Source organism: Apium graveolens, chromosome 11 (genome assembly GCF_009905375.1).
Source record: "Apium graveolens cultivar Ventura chromosome 11, ASM990537v1, whole genome shotgun sequence".
Lineage (NCBI taxonomy): Eukaryota > Viridiplantae > Streptophyta > Magnoliopsida > Apiales > Apiaceae > Apium > Apium graveolens.
The window spans coordinates 135,683,935-135,697,129 of NC_133657.1; the positions used below are offsets into that span (position 1 = coordinate 135,683,935).

The 13,195-nt window shown below is 38.7% G+C and overlaps 1 non-coding gene across 1 annotated transcript; it reads left to right on the top strand.

Annotated features, from left to right (window-relative positions):
* Positions 1–12,727: 12,727 nt before the first annotated feature.
* Positions 12,728–12,834, top strand: LOC141699495 (small nucleolar RNA R71). The gene has a single exon (XR_012565955.1). It is a non-coding gene; the product is annotated as a small nucleolar RNA R71 (small nucleolar RNA).
* Positions 12,835–13,195: the final 361 nt, after the last annotated feature.

Here is a 13,195-nt window from a genome sequence, read left to right on the forward strand (position 1 = left end):
GTTAATAGCAGCTTTATCCCTTTGAAGAGATTCTGTTGAGTGCACTAGATGTAGTGTCCTCTCTGCCTCCTCATTGCCCTGAGCAGCCAACAGTTGATAGGCTGTCACAGGATGAGTAAAAGTGTCAGCATCCAAGGAAATGTTATCAATTACAGCTTTGTAATGTTGCTGAAATTGTCTTTCCTTTTCAGCATCATCCACAATCATTGACTCATGAGCAATGGCTGGTTCCACCCTTGTATCAACTGTACCTGCTTTTCTCTCTTTTTCTCTATGTTCTTGCATCAGGGGCTCCCCCTGGCTCACACATCTCACTCCCTCACCTTCACCTTCTAAGGTGGTACTCCACTCACTGACTTTTGCCATGCTGGAAGAAATAGCATGCATTTTTGTGCTCTCAATCTCTCCTTTTGCCTGGGAGCAACCCAGCCTCTCACTCAAATTTTCACTCCCTGCCCTCAATCCTAAAAGTGATTGCACAGTATTCATGTCTTCTACACTTGGAATCATTTCAGTTATTTGTGTAGAGACTATCAACGGATGTGGAATATCCGTTGAAGTTGAAACTGTTGTTATCAACGGATAACTGCTGTTAAGCTTATCCGTTGAAGAGCAACCACTTGTCAACGGATGAGTGATATCCGTTGAAGAAGGAAAAGAAGATGAAATTGAAAGTGATATAATTGTTGAATCTGTATAGATTGATTTGATATGTGTTGATACAGATCCTTCAATTATATCTGAAAGAATTTGCGGGTGATCCAACAAATCATCTAAAAGATGATGATCACCTGTATTTGAGTGGGGCTCCTCCCTGAGTTGTAAAGAGGGAGAATCAGGAATTGATGGGAATAACATATCCACATCCAGAGATGGTGAAGAAGTATTTGGTGATTGATGTGTAGTTATTGTGAGAGAATGGGGCTGTGACTCCACATTTATTGGAGTCACATCAAACTGAGTTTGAGAAGGCACAGAGACAGATGGATGTATCTGTGCAGTGTGTGCACCCTGTGTAGAAGATTGGGTTCTAGCCTTCTTCCTTCTAATAAAAGCTTTTGTAGGTGAGTGTTTGGCTTTAGTGTCCCTCCCTCTTTTGTTCTGTGTTCCTGGTTGGGAACTCTTTTCAATAGTAACATCCTTTTGGGAGGATGCTACTAGGGATGTGCTAGAAACCTTTTCAACCACCACAGCTTTTTGAGAAACTGGGGCTTGGCTAGCTTGGGAAGCACTCAACTCTCCTTCCTTATCCTGGGGGTTTCTTTGATGTTCACCCCTCCCCTCACCACTCACACCCTGTTCACTTCCCTCAGGGTTAATGGTTGTTGTTACAACTGTTGTCTTTTGAGAAACAACAGAGGTGGTTTTCTTTGTCTTGGATTTTGAAAGTTTAGATTTGGTGACCTTGGTAGAAATCTGTTGGGGCATTGACACAGATTTCATGGCCACACTAGAAGATAAAGAAATAGAGGGGTTGGAAGAAGTAGGAGTTGTAGAAGCAATTACCTCACCTACCTGGGGTGCATTCATGATTGGTAAATATACCAATTGCACACTGCTGTTTAGATCCATTCTCTTCAAGTCTGCAAGAACTCTTTTCTCTTGTGCCCAGCACTTGAGTTTATTATTCTCATTGATTATGACTAAACCTTCAGCAACATGGTTAGCCAATAACATAAAGAATCTAGCATAATAGATGTTATTAGGTCTATTAGCTTTGTTACCTAATCTAGTACCTAATTCTAGCATCACATAGTTGCTAAAGTTAAAGTACCTATCAGAAACAAGCATATAGAACATATTAACAAGAGATGAAGTTATGGCATCAAAATTACTAATTTTCCCAGAGAAAACCTTTATGAAGGCATCCCCAAGAAAACTCCATTCTTTCCTAAGGCCTTTTCGTCTAATACCCCCTAAATTAGCAGAGTTAAGAGAGTAACCTATGGAATCTAACATGCTGGATACATCACTATCAGTGTGTGGTGTCATGGCATTGTTCTTAGGTAATTTAAAACATGCTTGTAAGTCATCACAGTTAATACAGTGATTTTTACCTTTGAGAGTGAAGGAGATAGTCATATCCATGGAGTTGAACTCAGCAGTTGTCCAAATCTCCTCAACTACTTCACAGAAAATCGTTGGGGCTTCCAGCATTGCATAGCTAAGTTTACAGTTTTTGATGAAGTCCATCATTTTGTGATAATCTGAGTGGGCTTCATTCTTTTCTACCAGAGCTATGAAATTGTTCTTCTCGTAGATGAACCCAGATTGAGACATAATCTTCACGACTGGTGCCATTGTTGTGAGTAGAAATTGCAGAGAATAACTTGAAGGTTTTGCAGAGAGAAAATGGTAAATGCTTGAAATTCTAAGAAAGCGTAAAGTAATAATGAACAATCAGAAGGGCTTATATGCTTTCAAAGAAAAAGAAATAAATAAAGGATTAATCAATAAGTAGGTGTTAGTGAATTTCAGCCGTTTAAGAATAAACTGTAAGTATTCTAATAACTACCTTTAAAACCAATACATACAGATGTATGTATGGTATCAACGGTTAAGAAAATAGAATCAACGGCTGTGAAACACCTCAAACGTCTGATGTGACATTTCAACGGATAATGTAAATTGTCATCCGTTGAAAGGTACTTCAGCTTTATCCGTTGACGGATAAAAGTTCCAGAGATATACTTGTCTTTCAACGGATAATGAATATCCGTTGATAGAGCAATTTTGACTTTCAACGGATAGGGAACATCCGTTGATGGAATAAACTTTGTTAAAAGTCAAATTTGTTCTAGCAACTAATATATTTCAGGCTTCTCATCAAATTGCAAAGAAGACATGAATTTTAAGAGTAATTAAGCATACCTAGCTCACTTACCAATCTTGTGAATGTTGATTCATCAAGTGGCTTGGTAAATATGTCAGCAATTTGTTGTTCACTTGGAACAAAATGTAGTTCCACTGTACCATTCATGACATGCTCCCTAATGAAGTGGTACTTGATATCAATGTGCTTGGTCCTTGAGTGCTGTACAGGATTCTCTGTTATGGCTATGGCACTTGTGTTGTCACAAAAGATAGGTATTCTATCAACATGAAGTCCATAATCAAGGAGTTGATTCCTCATCCATAACATTTGAGAACAGCAACTTCCAGCAGCAATGTATTCAGCCTCAGCTGTAGAAGTAGAGACTGAATTTTGCTTTTTGCTAAACCATGATACAAGCTTGTTTCCCAGGAATTGGCAGGAGCCTGTTGTACTTTTCCTGTCTATTTTGCAACCTGCATAGTCTGCATCTGAATAACCAATTAGATCAAAGCCAGATTCTCTAGGATACCAAATTCCTAAATTTGGTGTACCCTTGAGATATCTGAAAATTCTCTTGATAGCAATTAAGTGAGACTCCCTAGGATCAGCTTGAAATCTAGCACACAGACATGTAGCAAACATTATATCTGGTCTGCTAGCAGTTAAATATAAAAGTGAACCAACCATGCCTCTATAACTTGTAATGTCCACAGACCTTTCAGTCTTATTTAATTCAAGTTTGGTGGCAGTGGCCATGGGAGTTTTTGCAGATGAGCATTCCATTAAGTCAAACTTCTTTAAAAGATCATAAATATATTTAGTTTGACTAATGAAAATTCCATCACTAACTTGTTTAACTTGTAAACCAAGAAAATAGGTTAGTTCTCCCATTAGGCTCATTTCATATTTACTTTGCATTAGCTTAGCAAACTTTTTGCAAAGTTTATCATCTATAGAGCCAAATATTATGTCATCTACATAAATTTGAACAAGTATACTAGAGCCATTAACATCCCTAAAGAAGAGAGTTTTATCAACAGTACCTCTAGTGAAGTGATTCTCCAAAAGAAATTTTGATAAGGTTTCATACCAGGCTCTAGGTGCTTGCTTCAGTCCATAGAGTGCTTTCAACAGATAATACACATAGTCTGGAAAATTTGGATCTTCAAATCCTGGAGGTTGACTTACATAGACTTCTTCCTCTAATTTCCCATTTAGAAATGCACTCTTGACATCCATTTGATAGACTTTGAAATTGGCATGGGCTGCATGGGCTAGAAATATTCTGATGGCTTCAAGTCTTGCAACAGGAGCATATGTTTCATCAAAATCTATTCCCTCTTGCTGAGAATAGCCTTTAGCAACCAGTCTGGCTTTATTCTTTATGATAATGCCATTTTCATCCATCTTGTTTCTGAATACCCACTTTGTGTCAATAGGACTCTTGTTCTTTGGTTTGGGTACCAGCTTCCAAACTTGGTTTCTCTCAAATTGGTTTAGCTCTTCCTGCATAGCTAATATCCAATCTGGATCCAATAGAGCTTCTTCCACTTTCTTAGGTTCCTCCTGAGATAGAAAACTACTGTACAGACATTCATCTTGAGTAGCTCTTCTTGTTTGCACTTTAGATGATGCATCACCAATGATCAGTTCAAAGGGATGATTCTTGGTCCATTTCCTTTGTGGTGGAAGATGTGCTCTAGATGAGGTGGCCTCAGTATTGTCATGATGTGAGACAGAGTGTTGACTAGTTGAAACTCCCCCTGAGTTGTTGGTCCTTTGCAGGGAACTTGGAGTTCTATCAACTGATGATGTAAATCGATTATCTGTTGATGAACTATGATCAACGGATGCTTCATTTTGTACTTCAACGGATGGTGCACTATGTCTTTCAACGGATACTGCATTGCTTCTATCAATGGATGCAGTATTTTGTGCATTATCCAGGGGCATGTTTTGAATCCCTTTTGAAGTGTCATCTCCATCAGTCTCCTCTTCACTATCATCACAATATATCTCAATATTGTCAAATTTGAGTCTCTCATTATGTCTCTCATCTGTTAGTCCATCAATCTTTTTATCATCAAACACAACATGCACAGATTCCATAACAATGTTGGTTCTTAGATTGTAGACCCTATAAGATTTTCCAGCTGAATAACCAACAAATATTCCTTCATCAGCCTTTGCATCAAACTTCCCTTTATGGTCAGATTGATTCCTCAGTATAAAGCATTTACATCCAAAGACATGAAGAAAGTTTAGAGTTGGTTTTCTTCTCTTGAACAACTGATAGGGAGTCATGCCTTTAGCTTGATTGATCAAAGAAATATTCTGAGTGAAGCAGGCACAATTAACAGCTTCAGCCCAGAAATATGTTGGTAACTTTGATTCTTCAAGCATTGTTCTGGCAGCTTCAATTAAAGATCTGTTCTTTCTTTCAACAACCCCATTTTGCTGAGGTGTTCTTGGAGCTGAGAACTCATGCATGATTCCATTTTCTTCACAGAACAGCCTTAATGTCAAATTCTTGAACTCAGTTCCATTGTCACTCCTGATATTTCTAACCTTCAAGTCAGGATGATTGTTGACTTGCCTGATGTGATTGATAATGATTTCACTTGCTTCATCCTTTGATCCAAGAAAACAGACCCATGAGAACTTAGAGAAATCATCTACAATCACTAAGCAATATCTTTTTCTTGCTATTGACAATACATTGACTGGTCCAAACAAATCCATATGTAGCAGCTGTAATGGTTCATCAATTGTTGTTTCAAGCTTCTTCTGAAATGATGCTTTCCTTTGTTTGCCTTTCTGACAAGCATCACACAGACCATCCCTTGAGAATTCAACAAGAGGAATTCCTCTTACTAAGTCCTTTTTGACTAGATCATTCATTGTTTTGAAATTCAAATGGGATAGCTTCTTGTGCCATAGCCAACTCTCAACTGAACTTGCTTTGCTGAAGAGACAAGTAATAGATTCTGCATCTGTAGAGTTGAAGTCAGCTAAGTACACATTTCCTTTTCTAACTCCAGTTAGAACCACTTTGTTGTCTTCCTTACTAGTGACAACACAGGCTTCAGAATTGAAGGAAACTGTATTCCCTCTATCACATAGTTGACTGATACTCAGTAAGTTGTGCTTGAGACCATCAACTAATGCAACTTCTTCAATGATGACATTCCTTGTTGAAATCAAGCCATATCCCATAGTAAACCCTTTGCTGTCATCTCCAAAGGTTATGCTGGGGCCAGCTCTCTCTTTAAACTCTGTGAGCAGGGAGAAATCTCCAGTCATGTGTCTTGAACAGCCACTGTCCAAGTACCATAGATTTCTTCTATTTTCCTGCACACCACAAAATCAATCAATTTGATTTTGGTACCCAAGTTTCCTTGGGTCCATTCTTGTTAGCCTTTCTCCTAGACTTCATTCCTCCTGCATCTTTAGACTTAGGTGAGTTTGAGTCAACCTTGGTCTTAGATGTGGTTGGTTGAGGTGTAGGGTTAGTCACAACATTATCCATCACATTTATAGAATTATTAGGCATGGATTGTGCATACATGTTATTCCACATTGGCATATTGTATGGCATTTGAGGCATACTGAATGCAGCAAGATAAGGATTGTTAAAATATGGCATGTTTGCAAAATGTGCATAAGGATTTTGTTGAGACATAACAGGCATAGCATGTAGAGGTGATACAGACATGTTAGGCATGGAAGAGGGTACAGTTATGGGAGATTTCTTAATAGATTTACAGTTAGCAGATAGATGATTAACACTACTACAATGCACACAGCTTTTTCTAGGAGCATACTTGTCAGGTGTGTAATTGTTATGTTTGTTAACTCCTACCTTCCCATTTCTGTTGGATTTCCTTTTGGATTCCTTTTTATCCTCAACCATCTTGAGCCTATTGTTTAACTGTTCTAAGGTCATGTGCCCTACATTCACCTTTCTGACATCTTTGGATGTGCTTGCTCCTTCTTTGACAAAGTTCTTTGAAGTTGAACCAAACTTTTTGTTGAGTTTCTTTAGATTTTCTCTTTTAGAAACATCTGCCTGTTTTAATTGAGGAACCTTCAACGGATGTTCCTTTTCTTCCTTCAACGGATAACTTTCATCATCCGTTGATTCCACATCCGTTGACAGTCCATCAATTAATTCCAGTTTCTTTTTATTTTTATCCCAGGCAGTTTTACAGAATGATTCAATTCCTTGGACTTTGGCAATTTGAGCACTTACATCCCTAGATGTTTTCCAGGCTTTAATCACCTCTTGCTCTTTCTCTAATTGATTGGAAAGTATTTCTACTTTCTTAACAGATTCAGCTAGTTCATTTTCAACAGATATACAATGCAATTTGGTTTTCTCTAGGTCAATCAACTTATTTTCTAACACAGTATTTCTATTACTTAAAAACAGATTGTTCTCTTTGATCCTACTATTTTCTTTAGCAAGAGATTTAAGAGACACACGCAAATGATACAATTCAGTAGACATGTCATTGAAAGCATCATTGCACTCTTCTTTAGTAAGCTGTGTTAAATCAGTAGTGATTACCTGATTGCTTGATGAACTAACTTCGTTTTCTTCAGAATCAGCCATGAGAGCAAGGTTGACATAATCCACATCTTCATCCTCTTCATCTCCATCAGCTGCCCAGTCCTTTTCTTGAGTAATGAAAGCCCTTTCCTTCTGTTTGAGTAGATCAAAATATTTCTTTTTGTAATCTACTTGTTCAAATTTCTTCTTTTCAGAGGTTGGCTTTCTGCACTCACTTGCAAAGTGTCCACTTATACCACAGTTAAAACACTTGAACTTGGATTTGTCCACCATGTTCTTATAGGGTTTAGTGGCTCTAGTGTTTTTCCTGAACTTCATCTTTGCAAATCTCCTGGACAGAAATGCAAGATGCTCATCAATACCATCAGAGTCATCTTGACTGGAGTTGTCTTCATTTTCAGCAACTTGCTCTTTACCCTTGTCTGATTCTGGATTTCTTACACCATCTTTGGAGCTTGATGTAGATCTCACAGTTTCTTTTCTGCATTCTTTCTCATTTTCAGCTACCAATGCAACTGAACCTCCTTTCTTTCTCCCCCTCTCCAATACCTCATCCTGTTCCAACTCTAGTTCATAAGTCTTCAAGATTCCATATAATCTTTCAAGAGTAAAGTCCTTATAATCCTGAGAGTTTCTTAAGGAAACAGTCATGGGTTTCCATTCCTTTGGTAAGGATCTCAAAAATTTAAGATTTGAATCCTTCACCTGGTACACTCTACCATACAGCTTCAGTCCATTCAACAGCTTTTGGAATCTATTAAATGTGTCATTTAAAGATTCATTCTCTTCAAAATGAAAGTACTCATACTGTTGAATGAGAAGCTGCATTTTGTTCTCTTTTACTTGTTCTGTACCTTCACACAGCAACTGAACTGTGTCCCAAACCTCTTTGGCAGTTGAACAATTTATCACATTATCAAACATATCCTTGTCAAGACCATTAAACAAAATGTTCATAGCCTTCTTATCCTTGTGGACTTCTTCTGTGTCTTCCATTGTCCATTCTGCTCTAGGTTTTGGAATGGATTGACCAACAGCAATTGTGGCCGTAGCAACTGTGGCTACTTTATGGGGAATGTGAGGACCATTCTCAATGCAGTTTACATAACCTTCATCTTGGGAGAGTAGATGAAGGTGCATTTTCACCTTCCAGTGGTGATAACTGTCTTTGTCAAGAACTGGGATCTTTACTCCAATATCCTTCTTACTCATCTTTGTTAGATTCCAAGATCTTTAAACTCTTTGTGTGTCAAGAGCTTGCTCTGATACCAATTGTTATTCCTAGAGGACTAACAATGAGATTTACAGAAGGGGGGTTGAATGTAAATCTCAAAACTTTTTCAGGTTTTGAGAAGTTTATTAAAGCAGTGTGTTCTAGATGAACAAGTGTATGAATTGCTTTGAGCTAATGCAGACAGATATATATTCAAACACAAAATGTAAAGAACACAACAAACTTTAAAAACTTTTCTGGTGGATTTGTTGTTCCACCAGAGATGGTATATTAGAAAATCTGTGTTCAACAATGTTGATCACAGCTGCATCCTAGTACAAACTAGATGAATTTTCTCTCAAGATATTTCTTAACAGCTCTGGAAAATCTCTCTCTAATTACTAGCTTCTTCTTGGTTTATATATTACCAAGTGTACAAGTGAAAAACAATATAAAATTACAATAGTAAAATAAGTTCTTCACTTGCTTCTTTTCCTGTTCACTCCAGTACTTTGTTGACTATTGCATCTTTGTACTAAAGAAGAACGGCTGCTTTTTCTGTTGATCCTGAAATTCGGCTGCCACATCTCAGTTTTCTCTGTCAACCCATGTGCCTCTGTCTGTAGGTACAACTACCACTTATCAACGGCTAATTAGCAGAACATCCGTTGAAGCTTTCATCCGTTAATGACTTCATCCGTTGAAGGATGTTATCCGTTGAAGCTTTCATCCGTTGATGCATTTATCCGTTGATGCTCTCATCCGTTGAAGGATGTTATCCGTTGAAGCTTTAGAGACATCCGTTGAAGCTTAGCTTCTCATCCGTTGAAGGTCTTTAAGTCATCCGTTGATACCGCTTCATTTATACAAAATTACAAGGCATGAAATATTTACAATTGGCCTTCCTATCTGCATATCATCTAGTAGTCAACATGACTTATAGTTTCTCTCAACTTCTAAGAATTACATTTTAAATACAGAGACTGAAATATGCTACAATACTAGACTTATTTCTAAGTAAAGCTACACCATCAACGGATAGCCAAAGTGGTCTTATCCGTTGAGGCTACTGACACTAAATTTCTACTTAAGTATTTTGTTAAACATATCATCAAACTAATGCACATATATTCCTAACATATACATTCTTTATCGAATTTGAAGGGAACATCCTTTTCCAGCAAATTGCACAAAGGCTTAGAGATTTTGGAGAAATCTTTCATGAATCGCCGATAGAAACCCGCATGACCAAGAAAACTGCGGACCCCTTTAACTGAGATTGGCGGAGGAAGATTTTCAATGAACCTCACATTGACCTTATCCACCTCAAGGCCTTTGCTAGATACCTTGTGCCCAAGAATGATACCCTGTTGCACCATGAAGTGACATTTTTCCCAATTGAGCATCAGATTGGTCTCAACACATCTTTTCAGCACCAACCCAAGATTGTGCAAACATTCGTCATAAGAAGTACCGAACACGGAAAAGTCATCCATGAACACCTCTACATTAGTGCCAATCATGTTTGAGAAAATGGCTATCATGCATCTTTGAAAAGTAGCAGGTGCACCACAAAGTTCGAAAGATACTCGACGAAAAGCGAAAGTGCCAAATGGAAAAGTAAACGTGGTCATCTCTTGATCTTCCGGAGCAATGCAAATCTGATTATATCCCGAATACCCATCCAGAAGACAATAGTACTCATGACCAGCCAACTGTCAAGCATCTGATCAATGAATGGAAGCGGAAAGTGATATTTCCTTGTGGTTTTGTTCAAATTTTGATAATCCATGCAAACTATCCATCCTGTGACTGTCCGAATAGGGATGAGCTCATTCTTCTCATTAGCTACAACTGTAATGCCCCCTTTCTTAGGCACACAATGTACCGGGCTCACCCACGAACTGTCAGAGATAGGATAAATAATTCATGCATCTAGTCATTTAAGAATTTCCTTCTTCACAACCTCCTTCATGATTGGATTTAGCCTCCTTTGTTGCTCAACAGTTGGCTTGCTTCCTTCCTTAGGCAGAATTTTATGCATGCAATAAGAAGGGCTGATTTCCTTGATATCTGCTATAGTCCATCCAATTGTTGATTTAAACTCTCTTAGAATTTTCAAGAGCTTATCTTCATCACTTCCTGAAAGGTCAGATACAATAATAAAAGGAAAAGTAGATGCATCACCTAAAAATGCATACCTCAAGTGATCAGGCAGTGGTTTGAGCTCAAGTGTAGGAGCTTGTTCAATAGATGGCTTGAGACGTTTTGGAGAATTTTTCAGCTCTTCCAATCCAAGAGACTCAAAAGGCAATTTCAACCTTCTCTTCCATGGGAATGCATTCAAATACTGCATTTGCTCTTCCCCTTCTTCATCTTCACTTTTAAATTCCCCTGTTAAGGCTTCCTCTAAGGCGTCAGTCCTTAGCAATTGATCAAGCTCCGAAGTCACTACGGAATCGACCAAATCTACTCTAAAGCACTCATCTTCATCAGTAGGGAATTTCATTGCATCAAAGACATTGAACATGACACCCGGACCCTGAACTCTCATGGTAAGTTCACCTTTTTGCACATCGATAAGAGTTCAGCCCGTAGCTAAGAATGGTCTTCCCAAGATAATGAAAATCTTCTTATCTTCCTCAAAGTCTAGAATGACAAAATCAGCAGGGAAGATGAGTTTATCCACCTCAACCAATAAATCCTCCACTACACCCCGCAGATAAGTGATGGAATGATCGATTAGTTGCAAAGACATGTTCACACGTTTTGGATCAGGTAGACCAAGTTTCTTGAAAATGGACAAGGGCATCAAATTGATGCTAGCTCTCAAGTCACACAAACACTTGTCGAATGACAGATTTCCAATGGTGCAAGGTATCGTGAAGCTTCCTGGATATTTAAGTTTAGGAGGTAGTTTTTGTTGCAGCACAACACTGCACTCTTTCGTTAAAGCAACGGCTTCCAACTCCTCAAGTTTTAGCTTCCGAGATAGAATACCCTTCATGAACTTAGCATAGCTCGGCATCTGTTCTAGAGCTTCAGCAAAATGTATGTTAATGTGCAACTTCTTGAAAACCTCCAAGAACTTGGCAAACTACTTATCAAACTTCTGCTTTTGAAGTCTTTTAGGATATGGCGAAGGTGGGTAGACTTGTTTATCCCCTGTATTACCCTCAGAAGGATCGCTTTCAACATCTTTCTTCTTTGGTTCCACCTTGCATCCTTCTGCACCACTTTTTCAGCTACAATCTCATTTTATGGAGGCATAGGTGTAGACGTACCTGCATACTGAACAAAATCTTCAGAATCTTCATCTTCCTGAATTTGGGGGCTCGTAACCTTTCCCGACCTCAATTTAATTGCCTTCAATTGCTCCTTGACTTCCCTCTTTCCTGGATTAGCTTCTGTGTCACTAGGAAGAGTTCCTGGTTGACGGTTCAACAAAGCATTGGCAATTTGCCATATTTGATTCTCCAGAGTCTTAATAGAAACCGCTTGGCTTTTGCATATAAGCCTCAACTCCTCCAATTCAGATTTTTCATTAGTAGATTGACTGGCACTTCCATGTGGTTGCTGTTGGAGTTGTTATCTTAGTGCGTACTGTTGTTGAAAACCAGGAGGGTTGAATTGCTTTGCTCCAAACTGCTGATAAGGTTGTTGTACCGCATTCTGATTATAGCTCCAGCTGAAGTTAGGATGGTTGCGGTTGTTAGGATGATAAGTGGCTGGAACTGGTTGCTGCGACCTCTGAAAGTTGCTCACATACTGAGTTGATTCACTAGATATAGCATACTGCTCCGTCTCGTACGTACCTGCACAAAGTTCACAGACACTAATGATCTGATTAACTCCATAATTAGCCAAAAAATCCACTTTCATCGTTAACGGCTTTAGCTGAGCAGCTATAGCCGTAGCTGTATCCACCTCCAGAATTCCTGCTACCTTGCCTTGAGGTAGTCTCTGAGTTAGGTTCTGATATTTATTCGCAACCATCAATTCAATTAGCTCATAAGCTTCATCATAGCTCTTAGCCCATAAGGCTCCACCTGATGCTGCATCTAGCATGGGTCTGGACTGTGCTCCCAAACCATTATAAAAGCAATTGATAATCATCCAGTCATGCATTCTATGATGAGGAAACTTCATTAGCATCTCTTTGTAGTGCTCCCAAGCTTCACACAAAGATTCTCCCGATTGCTGCACAAATTGAGTAAGAGCATTCCTGATTGTAGCTGTCTTCGCCATAGGGAAGAATTTAGTAAGAAACTTCTTAGCAAGATCCTCCCAAGTAGTGATAGTTACTGGTGGTAGAGAATGTAACCAACAGTTAGTTTTATCCCTCAGAGAGAATGGGAAAAGCCTTAGCTTCACAGCATCTTCAGAAACATTGTTGAACTTGAAAGTGTCGCAGATCTCGATGAAATTTCTAATTTGCATGTTGGGATCTTCCGTTGGAGAACCCCCCCAAACTGGACTGAACTCTGCACCATTTGAATCGTGCTAGACTTGATTTCAAAAATCTTAGCTGCGATGGTCGGTCTGACAATGCTAGACTGAATGTCATTGACCTTCGGTTGAGAATAATCCATAA